This window comes from Delphinapterus leucas, chromosome 19, assembly GCF_059928025.1.
Source record: "Delphinapterus leucas isolate spDelLeu-1000000601 "Yukka" chromosome 19, BTC_Dleu_Yukka2, whole genome shotgun sequence".
NCBI lineage: Eukaryota > Metazoa > Chordata > Mammalia > Artiodactyla > Monodontidae > Delphinapterus > Delphinapterus leucas.
The window spans coordinates 61,535,179-61,551,326 of NC_143147.1; positions in this window are offsets into that span (position 1 = coordinate 61,535,179).

Here is a 16,148-nt window from a genome sequence, read left to right on the forward strand (position 1 = left end):
AGCCTCAGAAGGAACTGGCCCCGCCAACACCTTATTCTTGGGCTTCTGGCCTCCAGGGCTGTGAGACAGTAAATTTCCCTTTAAGCCGCCTGGTACGTGGTGCTTTGTTACACAGAGGAGTTTGGCAGCCAAGGGAAAGGGGGGAATATGACTAGAGAGGAATTTGAGGCTAAGAAATAGTTTTTTTGATTGGTTTGTTTGGTTTTACTCCTTCAAAGAGGGAGACGTGAGCAGGTTAATATGCTGAGAGGAAATGGTCAGTAAAGGGGACACAGCAAAGAGGAAGATGTTTGTCTGTTTGTTTGAAAGGGGTTGAGTAAGGAGTAGATGCAGGGGTGAGGGGGTGGGGATAGGGGGTGGGGAGGGGGTCACTTGTCTTACTGAGACCAGAGGGAGACAGGGGAGATAGCTGCAGAGGTGTGTGTGTGTGTGCGCACACATGCATGTGTGAAATGGGGAGCATGGTTTGCAAAAAACGGAGGGCATTACCACCTTTTTCTTTTTTTTTAAGAAGTTGAAGTGGCCTAAGAGTCCTCCTGGGTCTGAAATTCTGTTTCTAAATCTTTTGGAACTCAATAGGTATTTGAATACAAATTATTGTTTTATTCTATATTAATAGTATGACATTTTAATTTGTTGTCTGTGGTGTATTAAACCTAATGGGGGACTTTGCTGGCCGTCCAGTGGTTAGGGCTCTGAGCTTCTCCTGCAAGGGGCACGGGTTCAATCCCTGGTCAGGGAGCTAAGATCCCAGAAGCCACAGAGTGCAGCCAAAAATAAATAAATAAATAAACAAATAAACCTAATAGGAAAATATACTCCTGTATCTTTGTTATGGAAACAAATTTCAAACCCCAGACTCTTCAGGCTCACATATTGAAACCACGTATGAGATGTAGCCCTTGAGACTTCAGGGTTTGTTAGTTCCAGCAGCTACCGCTACCCTAACCCATATTAGAAAATCTTTGTAAAGTCTTTCAATAGGGATTTCAGGAGAAAAGTACTCTTGGGAAGATGAATATGCCATTGATCAGTAAGGTGATGAAGTAAGAGGGAGAGAATCACTGAAGGACAAGAAATTAGCTCAGAAACTGTTGCAGGGATTGTCACATGACATAATGTGAAGAGTCATGTCCTCCTCATTCCTGCCTCTGCTTCATGGTAAGATTCATAGAAAAGACAAAAATACATAGTGATAACCCTTTCTTCTTTGCTTATTGCATGCCAGGCATTACGATATGCACTTTATACACATTACCTCACTTAATGTTTAAAAATTTTTATCTTGCTACATTGTAAGCATTAAAAACAATTTAAAAATTCTAATCCATGCATACAGTTTTAAAAGGCAATTATAGGGACTTCCCTGGTGGTCCAGTGGTTAAGACTCTGTGCTTCCAATGCAGAGGGCACGGGTTCGATCCCTGGTCAGGGAACTAAGAGCCCACATGCTGCAGGGCACGGCCAAAAGAAGAAAAAAAAAGGAAAAAAGGCAGTCACATACTCCTGGTCTTAAAACAAACTCCCAATCTCATGGCCATCCTTCTTCCCTCTCAATTTCTACCCCCAGAAGCAAACATTTGCAAGTCCTTTAGCTGTTTCTTCTGCTGTTAACCTTCATTGTTCTTAAAAAGTTTGCTTATACACTTCCTTCTTGATTTTTCTACTTTAACATTGTGACTTCCTACTTTAGAAGATGAGGATTTGGTTCTTCTACACCAATTCCAGCATCCTACACATTTCCCCTCCTTCAGATGGATAAGATTTCAACAGCAGAATTGGAGGTGAGTTTTCTAGACAGGCAAAACAAACAGCAATAGTTTGAGTAGTACACAGGTTATCTTAGAGGGTTAGAAGGAAACAAAGCTAGAAAGGTAGGTTGAAAACAGACCGTGGAGAGCCGCCAGGCTAGGGAATTTGAACTTGACATGTGTGTGTTCAGGAGCCATTGAAAGTTTGAGGCAGGGAACGTGAGCAAAGCTATACAAGGGGCTGGTTATCCAGGCAGGACCGTTGTAGGATGGCTCAGAGTGGGAACCATGACAGTCCAAGCAATCGGTCATTTATTCATTCATTCATCCACTCATGTGCTCTACGGGCCCCGGTTAATGCTCGTCTCCCCCGCTAGACGGCACTTGCCACGATAGCAGATACTGCTTGCTCTTTTTTTTTTTTATTTGCGGTACGCGGGCCTCTCACCGCTGTGGCCCCTCCCGTTGCGGAGCACAGGCTCCGGACGCGCAGGCTCAGCGGCCATGGCTCACGGGCCCAGCCGCTCCGCGGTATGTGGGATCCTCCCGGACCGGGGCACGATTCCGCGTCCCCTGCATCGGCAGGCGGACTCTCAACCACTGTGCCACCAGGGAAGCCCAGTGCTTGCTCTTTTGCTCACTGCTCTGTCCCAGCACTAACACAGTGCGTGGTTCACTGCAGGTGTTTAATGAGTGTTTGTGGAAGGAAGGAAAGACAACCGTTGATAATGGAGAGATAAGTAGGGTGGTGGCCATGATGAAAGAGTTGGAGGCAATTCGGAGAGAGCCATGAACTTGGCCACTAATTGGGAAGCAGGAGACTGGGGTTGGGGGCGGGGGGGAGTCAAAGTGACTCATGATGAGCTGGGCGATGGGTAGAATGGTGCTGCCAGGAGCAGGAATAGTGGGGTCCCAGGAGGGTGGGTTAACGTTCAGATGGTAATTCATCTTTAATAATATTTGAGTAAACAAATCACCAACCACATTCAGTCTGTTATAAAGTCAACCCAAGGGAGTCTCAACCCCATTTCAAGCAAGCTGTTGCCTGACTTCGTCTCAGTGGTGTGGTGGTAAGCTTGGACGTCTGCTCTGCTCTGACAGTGGAGCTGGCTTCCCACTGGCTTCCTCTTGGCCATTTATTAAGTATCCACCCATTTCTACAACCCATGTCAACTGGTTCCCGGCTGTATCCCCAGTGTGTGACAGGTGAATAGCGCTCAATAAATACCTGTCGTATGAACGAGTGGTTTTCTGTACCAGGTGTTACTTGTTCCCCCTTGCCTGCGGGTGGCAGGGAATGCGTCATCCAGAGATGACACTATGGACAGAGTCGGTGAGTATCAGGAAAACAAGGGGGGGAGCGGCATTCTAGGCTCAGAGTTCCATGTGTGTAAAGGTGGGGAAGCCAGTTTGGGGTACAGAATCAGATTCCCCTTGGCGTCCAGGTGATGGAAACCATTCTGACCTCAGACACTCAGCTGCAGTTCTTGTTAAAATAAACAGGATAAATAATTAGAGGAGTGAGGCCAGGGAGAAAGTCTCAAGCTGTTGCAGCGGCCCAAACCACAGGTTTCAATCAGTTGATGCAGTGGGAATGAGGGCAGGTTTACCTGGAGCCTGTCACCGTGTGTGCCCATCTCCTGGGCCGTGAGCGTGCTCCCCGCTTCCTGGGGACGGGTCCTGCTCTTAGACCAGGGCAGGAAGCTCGGGGAGGTGCCCTGTGTTGACTCTCAAAGTCACCTCTGGAACGCAGCCTTTGTGTTGGAAACCATGACTCTGGGAATTATCACTGAAATCTGTCTCAGCTACAGCTAGGCTTCAAGGGTCAGGGACCCTTGCAGATGAACAGAATTGGGACTCCAGCGTCTGCAGAGTCTACTTTCTTGCAGAAAGCCTGTGTCAGGTACTGCCAACCGGCTTCTTGCAGGGGTGCCACCCATGGTGAACCCCACAAACCAAAAGGTGTAGATTCTGGGGTGTGTGTGTGTGTAGAGCCAGAAGTGGGGGGAAAACCCCAACCTGGTGAAATTCAGAGGTTGCCAAACCTCTAAATTCGGCGTCTGATGTGATCTGGAGTCAGCCAAGAGGTCCTGGGTATTCATCTTATGTAGCCTGGGCAGGGTTCCCAGCTGCCAGTTTTCAGACCACGGGTTTAATGTGATCCTGGAACAACGGAGAAGCTAGATAATGAAGTTCCCACCCTATTTTCTCATCATAGCAACTGCCTGTTTGTTTATTTTATTCTTCCCAACTATAAAATAATAAGGCTCTTTATGAAAAAATGTAGAAAAGATGGAAAGAAGAAAAATACCACATTGTCTCAATCCTCAAAGAAGCCTATGTGAACATTTGAAAGTGTTTCCTTCCAGACTCATATCTTAGCATAATTTAAAAAGCCAGAGACATGTTCATGCTCTACGAATTGTTTTGGAATTACTCTCTGGGGAAAAGAGAAACATGTTTAGTCTAGGAGTAAAAAACTTTTTCACATTATAATTTTTTCATGTTATTACAGTAAAATCTATAAAAACCATCTTAATGGCATTCATACTGTTTTATCAAATGAATTTGCTATAATTTACATAACGAATCTCCTGCTAGATACAAAAGGGTCTTAGATCTAAGTCCTCATCTCTAATTGGACCCGGGGGCTCTTAATACCATTTAGTGGTACTGCCACCAATGATGATGTAAAGATGCATTTGTAGGGGTCAGCACTGTTTTGCTACAAATGTTTTAGAAAAAGCACCTCCATTGCTTTCTTCCACCTGTTTAAAGATGGAAATTTACCCCTGAAGAACAGATTTTAGTAGCTGCTGCATTTATTTGGGAAAATCTTATTTCCGTGAGTCTTCATTGTTAAAGCAGGTGAAGCCTTCGGCAGCCTCAGTTTACCTGCTGCCTCTTCACAATCCAACTTCCTTCCCCAGCTCTGCATGGAGGAGCTGCTGCTTGACCTCAGGGACAGCGGCTGCCCCAGGGGAAGAGGGGCCTTGGAAAGCCCACTGGATGCTGTGGTTGTCAGTGGAGTGATGCCCCAGGGACCTGTATGGAGCCCTGCACCCCGGCGCTCCCGCTGCACTGCCAGCTTGGCCGAACAGGAGGAAACGACTCCTCAGAACCCCATCAATGACTAGCCCAGGCTCCTCCATCCAGAGACCCGTGTCAAAAGATTCAACACACTTCCCTCAGCTGCCCGGGCACAGCCGGGCCTTTGTGTGTTGGGGTCACTCATGGCTCCTAATTGGCAGTGTAAACAATGGGCCTCTGTGTTTGTTCCCAGAAGACAGCAGCGTTCTGGGGCAATGACACGCGTTTCAATGTGCAAAAAGGGAAAAAAAAAAAAAAAAGGGAGCAGAGCCTGACATTCCAGCAAAAATTTCTTTGGAGGATCCTGTACTTTTCACTAAAAAACCTTGTTCTACATCGTCCAGATGGCTGCAGCGGCAAGCTCTTTGGGGCCTGCTGGGTGCGGGAAGCCAAACATGCAGTGATGGGCAGCTGGCAAGGTTATACTGGACATGATGGAAGAGCCTTACCTGCCACAGTGCCTGCCACAGAGTTCCTCCATCCTGGGTCCAACTCAAGCCAAATACGGTAGCCGTCAGAGAGAGAGTGAGCCTCTTCCCCACAATCGGCCCAGAGGACTTGTGAGATGTGGTAGGTGTGTTTTTCATCCCACGGAGTTCTTGAAAGAGGAAATAGAAGGCACTTGTGGCCAGGCCATTGGCACAGGTAGTGGCAGCTCCTACAGCTCTTCGTAGTAGAAACTTTGAGGCGGGAGTCTTCAGATGCAACCCTGGGCTCAGCAGCCTCCACCTCGCCCCGCCTGCCCCGCCCCCACTTTGCATCCTGACTCTGGCAGCTGGCGAGGTTGGGAGCAGGGAGGATGGTAGAGCCCGCAGCTGTGCCTCGTGTGCTGCCGTATTAGTTAGGGTTCTGCAGAGAAAGAGAACCGGGGGGAGAAAGGGAGAGAGAGAGAGAGAGAGAGAGAGAGAGAGGGAGGGAGGGAGGGAGGGAGGGAGAGAGAGGGCTCGCGCGCTTTATTTTAAGGAATTTGTAACCGAGCAGGACCCCATGGGGCCTTCGAAAACAGAACTCCCCCCCCCCCAGGTCCTCTACCTGCCTTTTGTCTGGAGTAAACTTCAGTCAAAGAATAAATTTAATCAGAGAAGTGAGAAAATGCAGAGAGAAAGGAAAACAGTCAAGTAAGACAAAATAATAATAGTTTAGCCGTTAAACAAAGTCAAGGCCCTTTAGTTCCTCCTCAAGGGCTATAGATAGTACTGGTAGCCATGTCCTTTGAGCTGTTTTGCAGTTAATGAAACCTCTCCCAGGTGGAAGAAGTTAACTGTGTGCTGCCCACAAGCATGGAGGCCCCAGGCCTGTCAGAACCAGAAAGTTGATGATGTTGACTCCCGATTACCTCACCACCAGCCAATCGGAAGAATGTCCACGAGCTATCACGCACCCCACAACCCCTCTCCCTCACCCTCACCCTGTCTTTAAAAAGCTTTACCTGGGGGCTTCCCTGGTGGTGCAGTTGTTAAGAATCTGCCTGCCAACACAGGGGACACGGGTTTGAGCCCTGGTCCAGGAAGACCCCACATGCCGCGGAGCAGCTAAGCCCGTGTGCCACAACTACTGATCCTGCGTGCCTAGATCCCGTGCTCCGCAACGAGAGAAGCCACCACAATGAGAAGCCCGTGCCTCACAACAAAGAGCAGCCCCCACTCGCCTCGACTAGAGAAAGCCCGCGCGCAGCAACAAAGACCCAATGCAGCCAAAAATAAATAAATAAATAAATTTATTTTAAAAAAACCCAAAACCTTTCCCTGGAGGCCTTTGGGGGAGTTTGGGTCTTTTAAGCCCTAGCTGCCCTGGACTCCTTGCTCGGCACCTACACTAAACGCTGCATTTTCCTTCACTACAACCTGGTGTCGGTAGATTGGCTTTACTGTGCACGGGCAAGCAGACCCAAGTTTGGCGTGGTAACAAACTGGCTCAGGTGACTGGAGCGGGGGGACACTGGCAAGTTTGAAATTTGCAGCAGGCCAGCAGGCTGGAGAGCCAGGGGAGGGACGATGTTGCCATCTCCAGTCTGAGAGCAGTCTGGAGGCAGAATTTCTTCTCCCTCATGGGAGCCTAAGTCTTTTTTCTCTTAAGTCCTTCAACTGATTGGATGAGGGTAATCTGCTTTACTCAAAGTCTACTGGTGTAAATGTTAATCACATCTAAAAAATCTGAAAAATACCTTCACAGCATCTAGACTGGCGTTTGACCAAACCATGGGGTATCTTAGTCTAACCAAGCCAAGTTGCCATGTAAAATTAACCATCCCAACAACCCTGGTGCCCGAGGTGGTAGGTGGGCACCCAGTATTTGCGTGGACCACCGACTAGGATTGCCCTCACCTTGGCCTCACCCTTGCTCTCCTCCCTGGCACCTACCCCCAACTGGCATCCTGTATGTTTTACATAGTTATTTGCTGTGGCCTGTCCTGGATTTGTGTCTGTTTTGTCCTCAGTGCCCAGAGGAGTGTCTGACACAGAGTAGGCCCTCAATAAATCTTTGCAGAATGAATGAATTTGAAGGGTAGTCGATGCCCAGCAGCAGAGCGTTAAGCCAAGGGTGAGGTCCTTGCGTGTGCAGGGCCCCGCTGGCTTATGTCACTCTAACAGTACTTTGCTCAAGATGTTCATCGTTGGATTGTAGATTTTTCCGCCCTCATGGAGGCTGTGAGATCCTGGAGGGCTGGGGCTCTTCCAGTTAATCTTGAGTTCCCAGTGCTTGGCACAGACAAGTGGGCTCAATAAAATGCTAAATGATTGAATGGATCCATCGACAACTTCATTATTAATTCTTCACAACCCTTTGTATCCTGACAGTCTCCAACTTGCCATTTCAACTTTTGCTTCTCATCCCTTCCCACAAGGAATAAATGTAATTTGACTCTCGGAGCTATTCTGGTGATGCTGTGGGCACCCGGTTGCTTTATAGTTGGGCCTATGGCCCATTTCTTCCAGTTGTGCTCACCCTCCTGCATCCCAGGGTTGGATAGACGTCACGGAGTCTCTCCGTAGCCTCCTTAATCAAGTGGAGGGACCTCTTGTGATTCTGAGGGATTTACAGGCACCTACCCACCATTCATGGACTTTCATAGCAATACAGATCCATTAGACAATCATTCAGAGAGAAATTAAAATAATGAAGGTGAGAAAAAAGTGAAGATCCTGTCCTGTTGGAACTCCATTAATCATAATTTGTGGCTTAAATAAGAAAGAGTTATCATCCCAGCCCATTAAAGAAAGTTGTCAATTAGGCGCCATGTTAGACCTTGGAAAATTGTTCCCTGAAGAGAATTTTAGGAGGGCAGCCATGTCCCTGTGATGAATTTATCACCAGAGAGCCCAGTATGGTTCCCCGGATGAGGCTGGGGTTATTTGAAATACCAAGCAAAACATACTCTCCTCAACACAGTTCTAAGGAGAATCTGGAGAAGGTAGACTGAGGGAGAGTCTTACAAAATCTAGGATCCCCAGCATGGTTTCCTGAGGTCAGATGATCACCCACTTTTTTTTTTTTTTTTTTTTTACGGTACGCGGGCCTCTCACCGCTGTGGCCTCTCCCGCTGCGGAGCACAGGCTCCGGACACACAGGCTCAGCGGCCATGGCCCACGGTTCCAGCCGCTCCGCGGCATGTGGGATCCTCCCGGACCGGGGCACGAACCCGTGTCCCCTGCATCGGCAGGCGGACTCCCAACCACTGCGCCACCAGGGAAGCCCGATCACCCACTTTTAAAAGAATGCCCTCTTATGCCCAATTTGAATTTCAAAATGCTTCAGGTTGTATTTTTATAATAGCATATATTTTTAAAACAACCCATTATAAAATGATTAAATAGATCAATGTACCTCATCTCAGTTATCATTTATGCAAAAGCTGTAGGTTGAGTGAGAAAAGTGAAGTGTTAAGTGAAAAAAAGTAAGACATCAAATATATAGATAATATGATCACAGCTACATAAAAATGTCTACATACAGGAAAAAAACTGAAAGGAAAAGCACTCCGAAATGCTAATAATTGTTGTCTTTGGATGATGAGATTATTATTATTTTAAATTAGTTTATTTAATTTATTTTATTTTTGGCCGCATTGGGTCTTCATTGCTGTGCGCAGGCTTTCTCTAGTTGCGGCGAGCGGGGGCTACTCTTCATTGCGGTGTGTGGGCTTCTCATTGCGATGGCTTCTCTTGTTGTGGAGCATGGGCTCTAGGCGCAAGGGCTTCAGTAGTTGTGGCTTGTGGGCTCAGTAGTTGTGGCTTGCGGGCTCTAGAGCGCAGGCTCAGTAGTTGTGGTGCAAGGGCTTAGTTGCTCCACGGCATGTGGGATCTTCCCGGACCAGGGCTCGAACCTGTGTCCCCTGCATTGGCAGGTGGATTCTTAACCACTGCGCCACCAGGGAAGCCCCCGGATGATGAGATTATTGATGACTTGTTTTTTTTGATAATTTCTTATATTCTCAAAATGTTCTATTTTGGGCAAGTATGGATCAGTGCGGTCCCTGCTAGCAGCAGTAGGCATTGCTGGTTTTGTGGTTAAGCTCCGCTTTCCCTGTAGTGATAATAGTCACCCCAGTTTTAATTTAAGGACCTATCCCTTACTTTTAATGACTCACAATGAGTAGTTGTTATTATTATATGGTTCCAGTGAACTCACGGATTCTAATCACACATCTCATCCTCCCAGTCATTGGACTGGTAGCGAGATGGATCTCTGATCAAGTAAAGCCCAACAAGCCCAACAAGGCTATTCCATTCTTTTTATTTGAACTACTGGGAAACCAGAGTCTTCCCCGCTGGATGTGAACATGAGAGCATATGAGGGGAGAGTCTGTCTGGGAATCAAGCCAAGGGAGTTAAGTGCAGAGATGCGCAGTGACAAGTCCTGGTAACATTGTCCGAGCTCTAGGATGAAGCACGTCTAAAGCCAGGCCTGCCTTCAGCCTTGGGGGCCAAAACATTTTCTTGTGCTGAATCCCATTGGGTTGGTTTTCTGAAATTTGCAGCCAGAGGACCGCTTTCCTATACATTCTCTTTGAAGAGCCTTCTGTCCTGCTGGGGACACAGGTAGATGACTTCAGATGAGCCTGGGCTCTTGGAGATTCCCTGGAGGAACAGATACCTGAGCTAAGTTTTCATGAATCACCCGACTTAAAGCTGGGGAGCTGTTAGCATCTCGGAGTCCCTAGAGCACACGGTGTGAAGCAAGGAGTATCACAGGCATGGGGGCTTGACTCCACAGGGCAGGGCTTGAATCCCTGATGTGCTCCTTGGTTCCCAGACCCAGCGACTCAGAGCCCTGGATGAGAAACGCAGGCGAGCGCACAAGCCAGCAAGCTCTGAAGCCCCAAGCTCTGCATGGGAGCCTCCAGGAGCATCACATCTCCGGGGTCCTAGAGTGGAAAAATTTATGCTCCGACAGAAGGGAATTCTGCCTGAAGGAAGGTTGTGTTTTACTGTTGTCTGGTCCTGGACTGCCAGATCAATCTTCAAGGAGGGAACATTGGGGATAGAAAACCCACCTGGCACTAAAGCGCCTGGGGAAGAAATTTTGCAGTAAATAGAGGTGGTTTTGGGTTCACGAGACTATATATGCTGCATATCCGAGTGGGGTAGGGGAGGGGAGTTTGGGGGTGAGGAACTGGAGTATATTTTTCTTTCTGTGGCTGGCAAAAATGTATTTGCAATAGAAATGCTATTCAATGAATAAATAAGTAAATAATGAATAAACCATTAAATCCTGCTTTGGGTTTCCACCGACAGTCGGAAGGAGAAGCAAGTTCAAGTAGATCATCAAAAATGTTGGTAAGAAGCAAGGTGCCAACCAGAGAAGGAAGAAACCGCTGCTGCCCTTGACTGATGTTGCCGTAGGGCATGGGGGCCGGTCTGGAAACATCCCTGGGTAAATACTGAGCGGAAAGGGACGGCTGGTTTGATGAAGACAGATCAGAAAGGAGGACTTGAGACCGAATAACCCCCAGGAAAGTCTAGGGATTACAGGCTGCGAGGCGATTTCCTAGGGGACAGTACTGAAGTGCCTCATTTTATTGAAAATTGGACCCTGTGAAACAGGGTCAAATTAAGGGACCTTTCTAAGCGGTTACCTGAGGGGCCTCTTCTCTCTAATTACCAGGATTGCACCGTTAAAACCAGCCCATTGTTCAGCCGGGCTTCTGAAGGTGCTTGAATGCAAAGCACCATGTTTATCTGAGATTCTCTGAAGTAGTTAATCTACCGGAGTAATGAAAATGTGGTTTATTAGGTTAATTGCTACCGCAAACAAAACAAAAACCAAAAGAAAAAAAAAAGCCTCCCAAACTGCTGAGAACATACATTTTGAAAATGGATACATAAGATTGTGCAAATAAAAATATAATTGTGGCACCCCAATTTTCTTCCCCATAAATTAGTGTGGTGGCCACATTACATAGCGCCTGGCAGATAACAAACCAGAAAGGTCCCTGTGTATCTTTGAGCTGCTCTAGGAAGTTTAGGCTGCCCCGGGTGTTGTTCACCTTGTGACCTCAGTAACAAACTGGAACCATATTTCCACACCCCCCCTCACCCCATTCCAATTCACCATGATTATAAAATGCACTGTTAGCCAACAAGTCTCTCTTGACATTGATCATAAGATGTACCTCCATTTCCAGAACGCTAGAAAGTGAAAAACATGTTTATTTTCAAATGGAGAAAATGTGGTCTTAAGAGGTGTGATTAGTTTTCATTGTCTCTATTTTTGTCTGTTTCTGCCTCACTCTTTTTCTCACCATTTCTTTCCTCTCCCTCCTCCCTCCTTTCTCCAAGGTTTCAGCTTGGAAATTTACACAGGGGGAGGGGTGTGTAGAAAAGACTGGTCCATATTCATGCAGTGAAACGATTCTTGTTTGCCTGTTCTGCATTGCTCACCTCCTCTTGGGAAAGCAACCTCCCCGGCAGAAAAGAACAGAGCTTTGCTATCCTCTGGCCTATCTGCACCTATGGGGTGTGATTCTTGCCACTCCCACCCCACCCCAAATCCCTCCACACCCTGGCCTTGGGTAACTGACTTCCCTTCTCTGAGTCTCCTGCTGGAATGGTGGTAATAAGATCCTGTTTCAAAGATTCTTGAGAGCAGTGAATGGGATGATGCCTTTAGAACTCCACAGAGAGCTTCGGAGAGCTTTGAACACATAGCAGCTGCTCAATAAACATTCAGCTCCTCTCCTTCCTGTGAAACTCTACATAATTTGGGAGATTTCCTTGCTGGCCAGACATGCAAATGGACTCTTTAAATTGAAATAAGCTGGGTTTCTTGGCCATTGTCTCTCCAGATCATGGAGACCCAAGTAGTGTTCTCGGAATATTGAAGAAGCTTTCCAAGTTTGGAAAACTGGGAGGAAATCATGAGAAAGGGAATGGACAGAGGGAACTTAGTGATGCAAAAAAAAAAAAAAAAAAAGGCAACCAGGAGGGAAGGACAAAAGAAAGGATGATGTGACATATCAAATCTCCCAAGCTCAGGTAAGAACACTCTTCTGGTTGTTTGTTCTGGGTTATGAGAAAGGAAGAGAAAAACCTGGGAGATTTCTGCACGCAGCGACACTGCCTGTTGCCAGAGAGCTTGCGGAAGCTTGGTTCACTGAGAATGTGAAGGTGGCCTAGAGCAGTGGTCTTCAAGTGGAGACCCACTCAGGGGTGAAATCCAGGTTGTGGGCTGTGAAAAATACAAATAGAAAAGATAATATTAAAAATAGGAAAACTGAATAGAAGAGAACGTCTTAGTGTGTGTGCCCCCTATGAGGGCGAGACCTTTGTGATGCATTTGTCTTGGTTATTTATACACTTGTCTGCATGTGCGTTTCTGGATTGGGTCACATGGTGTCATCTGTCTCTTATTGTGGGTCTTGGCCAAGAAGGTTGGAAAGCCACTGGCCCGGAGAGCCCAGGCAGAAAGGTGTTGCCCAAGAAGGAGTTTTGGAAGTGGCGGAGGGAGCGGAGAGGGTGGCTCCGCTGACCACACTAAAAGGACAAGCCTGCCCTGGAGGATGAGACTCCCTGTGGACGTTGGTCCTGGAGGTGCCTCTGGGCCTGGTTCTTGGGGGCTTGGGGTCCCAGCTGGACTCAGGGTGTAGCTCTTTACCTTGCAACCTTAAACGTCACACTGGCCATCCCAGTGCCCTGACACGTGTTCCATGGGAAGTGTTTCTGGTTCCAACAGCACATTCTGGGAACATCTCCACCATCAGCCTCCCCCACAACTGGGGAACCTCACCCATTCCCCTCCTGGCCCCTTCCTGCTTTACGGGCTCTGCTCAGGTGAGGGGGCTGGAGATGGAGGACGGGCAGAGCAAAGGGAAAACTTAGCTGTGCTAGTGGGACGTGGGTAGGCAGGGTGGGCATGCAGGGGGTGAGGGCTCTGGCAGCCTGCTTGGAGGTGGGCACCCAGCTGTCGGGGCCCAGAGCCCCAGCTTCATTCAGCCTCAGAGCTGTTGGCTGTGTGGCGTAGAAGGGGTGGGTTCTCCTGAAAAGGGATGCAGTGGACGGTGGTTCAGCCCCGTGGGGGCAGTTCTGGGAGGGCAGTTCATGTTGGCCCAGAGATACTGGGAGACCCCTCACCCCTGCTGCTGCAGACGCGTCTGCCTGTCCTATTTGCTTACTCCCAGGAGCCATGCAAGCTGCAGGCCCTGCTTCCTCCAGTGTTTTGGGTGCAGACCCAGGGAGTGGCAGGAAGAGGTGTTTGGCCGGGGGGACTTTTCGAAGGCTCTCGAGGCACCTCTGCCAGCCTAGTCACAGCCTGACCCTCCCTCCTTCCCAAGCCCGGAAACGGGGAAGGCGTTTGTCCAGGTGGAAAAGAGGCCCAGCATCCCAGGAAGAAAGGGGGAGTCTGACCCCAAAGGGGGAATATCTGTCTCCCGACTTTTTCCTGGGACAGGAAGGATTTGGAGCGGCAAGTCTCCATGGATACGCCCCTGGGCTGTGGTGATCAGAGGCCAACAGCTCGGCCAGGGCCGCTGTGCATGTCCACCAGCCGTGAGGCATCCGGTGCAGGAAGTGCCATGGCCTCTGAGGAAGCTTCCATGGCTGCATTAATGGAGCCTCATTCCCCCTCCAGTCAAGACCCGTTCGGGCCGGGCCCATCGAGTGTGTGTGTATGTGTGCGTGTGTGTGTGTGTGTGTGTGTGACCACACACGTGCCCAGAGGAAGCCTTTGCCAGGCAAAAGCAAACAGGAAGAACATCTCTGTGTGTTATATTCTCCAATGACCTTTTAAATATATGACAAACAGTTAAAACAAAATCCCATTTAGCTTTTATGCCTGTGATTCGTGGTATCCGTTCCAGTTAATTACAGTGATTTAAAAACATCTGCATTTAATAAAGAACCTTCCTCTCCCCCTCTTCTCTGTTCACCCCCCACCCCAATCTTTCTTCAGGCCACTGGGCTAACACAGTAATTATCATCTCCACTAAGTCGGGCCACAGCATCAGATGTGCAAGAAGAGACTTCAGGAGGCCCAGAAAACAGAGTGAGGCATGGGGCCCAGAAGGAGGGAGCCGGGGATGGTTCGGCCCCGGCAGCAGGGAGGCAGGCGGGGGAGGAGGGACATAGGAGAGGGCGGGGCTTGAGCAGGTTACCTACCCGCTCTGAGCCCTGCACAAGCCCAGATGGGAGCATGGTGCGGGCAGCATCTTACTGGAGAGGCACCTATATTCAGGCCCTGCCTGGCTCTCCTCCAGCCATACTCAGCCTCCTTGTAGGTCAGGATGCTTGAGAGAGAATGGTCCTGTCTCTGTACCTCTTTAAACTTGGAGCCGAGAATGAGCTTTGCTTGGGGAGGTGCTTTTTCCCAGGGCTAAGGGAGGCAGGATCAGAGAATGAGTTCTCAGTGGGATTCAGCTTGCCCTGCTGGGCCTCGCTGCCACCTGCTGGGACCAGGCTCAGATAAAACTCCAGGGGTCAGACCGCTCGGCTGGGGGGTGGGGGAGAGAGGAGGCAACCCCACCAGACTTCCTTTAGCGGCAGCCCACCAGCCTCAGCACATTCAAAACCTGCTAGAGGAGGGGGTGTGTCTGCCAGCCTGCGCCCCCTGGAGAGGTGGATGGAGACTCCAGAAAGCAGACTCCTTGGAGGAGAAAGAAGACCTTTCTGCAGTTCCTTGAATGCAAATTTCTATCCCACCCCACTCCCTACCCGCCGCTGCTTTCCCCACACCCTGCTTAGTTTTCTTCATTGCTGCTACCAAAGCATCATGTTTATTTCCTGCAAGAGGGCAGTGACTGTGGCTGTCTGCTCACTGTCGTAGCGGCGACTAGGCTGGTGCTGGCAGAGAGCGGGGGCATGTGGCCACTGCACGATGGGGACACGCAGCAGTTGCACACCTGGCCGGCACACCAGCTCCCTCTGGGGCCTCCGGCTGCACTGCGGGTTCTGCACAGGCAGGGCGTGATGCTGGGGACAGATGCGGTTGTCTTGTTTTGAACTCCCTTTGCCCCCTTTCACCTTGGTCCTCTTCCACCTCCCCATCCCAGCCTCCTACCAGCCCCTTCTGAGCCCCTTTCCTTCTGAGCTGAGGGCTTCCTGCCACATCCTTGAGCTTTTCCTGGAAGGTGCCATCGAACCTCTCTCCCTTGAATTCACAGAAACCTGGATCTCCCTGCCTCTCTCCAGGACTGCCCGCACTTCTGTCCCACCGCATACCCACCTCCCGCTGGGAAGAGATACCCGGACGGCGCCCTCCCATGGATGCTTGCAGGCTAACAACCGCCCCAGGTCCTAGCCCTTCTTCCGCTGAAGAAGTCATCCCGCCATCACCACCATCTGCTGACCCTGCTTCCCTTCTCTTTCCGTCGTGGTGGTGCCGTGACCGTCTCTGCGAGCTCACCGCCCTTGTTTGACGACTATGCCAACTCGCTGACCTCCCACTGCTTTCCTCCCTGCTCCCCCCCATTCTCCACTTTGGCCACAGCACAGCGGGAACCCTGTCCCTAAGAACTGCTCCCCTCCTCCTTTGTCCTCCCTCCCTGATTCCTCAACTGTCCCCGAGATGGCCGGCCACTCCTGGGGCTGCCCAGCTTTCGGGATAGGCTGGACCTCACTCCTGAGGCTTGAATCTCACCAGCACACACCCTTTCCTTGCCCAGCAGACAATGGCTCACCTGCCCCAAACTGTGTCCCAAACTTGGGTCAGTGGAGCCATCAAATTTCCCAGGCAGCCAAGTTCAGTTAAGGTCAACGGGCCTCACCAGCTTTAAGACCTTAGGCCTGTGGCTTGGCCTCTTGAGCCTCAACGTCCTCACCTGTAAAGTAGAGGCAGCGAGTGCTGCCTTGTGGCGCTGGTACAGGTAAGCGCAGA